Below are 1969 nucleotides of genomic sequence, written 5' to 3' on the forward strand. Positions count from 1 at the left end.
TTTAAAATAAAAAAATAAAGCCCCCAAATAATTCCCCTTATCACATTTTTCTTTTCTTTTGGGAAATAATCTGAGTGTTTTTAGAGTAACTTCTTTGAAATTAATTTGTGCCTTAACAGTGAGGTCCTACATTAAACATACCATACATGAGAAACTCAGTTTCCACCGTCACTTTTTACATAGATATTAAAATAGACATTACTTAAAATATATTACTGGAAAATTAATTTAAAATCGATCTTTGCTAGTCATATCAAGTGTAAAGCATTAAAAAAAATAAAGTAACCAAGACTCTATGACGCTATTGCTTCAGCTTTAGGAAATGTCTACCTACTGTTCTGATCAATAGGTTTGTAGGTTCTGAAACACATAGGAAAAGTCCCTGCCTGTCATCATATTTCACAAAGTCTCTTTGGACTGTTCTATAAATGGAGCTGCAAACTACCCGTGGCCAAGCTTCCCACTTGCACACATTGTTGTAATGCAATGGGATGCTTCCTTCTTGTTATGTGAAGTCAGAGGGAAAAACTGCTGCTGCTCATTAACAATGAACTCTAAAACAATGCAGTATAACAACCAAAGGAAGTCCCTCATTCTAACAAATCTCTTAATCGAAGAGCTTAGGAAAGTAGATTGGAGCAATCAGAATGGTAACTGATGTGCCTGTTCTATGCAGGACATCTTACCTTCACCTAGAAGGCAGTGAGGACTTCCTTTGGCTATTAATCTACATTAGAGACAGGGTCTCAAATATCCACATCTCTACACTCAGGAAGTGCAGCCTTCCCACCCCAAGAAAAGCTCTCATTTGCCAGCTCTCTTAACAAATGCTATACAGAACATCAGAGATAGCTTCAGTGTCTTGAGCACAGGGGTTAAGGAACTGAAGCAGGGCAAACAACTCCAGGTTATTTGTGTTCTGCTCCTTAAATTAATGGGATAAAGATTTCTGATTATGAAAAAAAATCCTTTGTGATTCAGGGAGTGTTCTACTTAGGCAGCTGAGAACACTGAAATGACCCTGAGATGACATGTCACAAATACTCTGCCAAAGGTGACTTGCACAAGTGGTTACCTGAAAGCTGAAAGGGAGCACAGTGGCATGTGTATCTGGTATGATACTTAAAACTTCATTGGAAATTGCCACCTAAAGTCCAAAGGATAAGCTTAACACTTATTGAACCATTTCAGTGTTAATTATTTTTTTATTTTTATTTTTTTTTTGGTTTTTCGAGACAAGGTTTCTCTGTAGGTTTGGAGGCCGTCCTGGAACTCACTTTGTAGACCAGGCTGGCCTCGAACTCACAGAGATCACCTGCGTTTGCCTCCCGAATGCTGGGATTACAGGCATGAGCCACCACCGCCTGGCTTCTTTTTTTTTTTCTTTCATTCTATTTTTGACTCTCATTTTTTATTTTATTTTATTTTACTTTTTGGTTTTTCAAGACAGGGTTTCTCCGTGTACCTTTTGCGCCTTTTCTGGGACTCACTTGTTAGACCAGGCTGGCCTTGAACTCACAGAGATCTGTCTGCCTCTGCCTCCCATGTGCTGGCATTAAAGGCGTGCGCCACCACCGCCTGTCTTCAGTATTAATTTTAAGGTAAAATAATTAATGATTTGATATGATATGATTTATGGTTATGATAACAAAATGTGTTAACAGGTACTCTAGTACCAAATTCAACTTAAAGGGCCAGACAAATTTTTCTTTTCTGTTCATTTATAAGATGGATGTTCCTCTTCTATCTGGAACCATGTTTTAAAACAAACCATTTAAATATTCATATTTAATATATTTTCAGTCTATGAAAAACATTCTTTTGTCAAGTCTGAGGCAGTGTACCTAGCTGGCAAGTTCTGCTTTTGGAAGAGCAGAATGCAAATTAGCTGGGTGTTACTTAGTAGAATCAGATGGAGAGCAATACTTAGGCCTATATGGCCTGACTTTGGATCAAGAGGAACAGTGTG

Source organism: Onychomys torridus, chromosome 19 (assembly GCF_903995425.1).
Source record: "Onychomys torridus chromosome 19, mOncTor1.1, whole genome shotgun sequence".
Taxonomy (NCBI): Eukaryota; Metazoa; Chordata; class Mammalia; order Rodentia; family Cricetidae; genus Onychomys; species Onychomys torridus.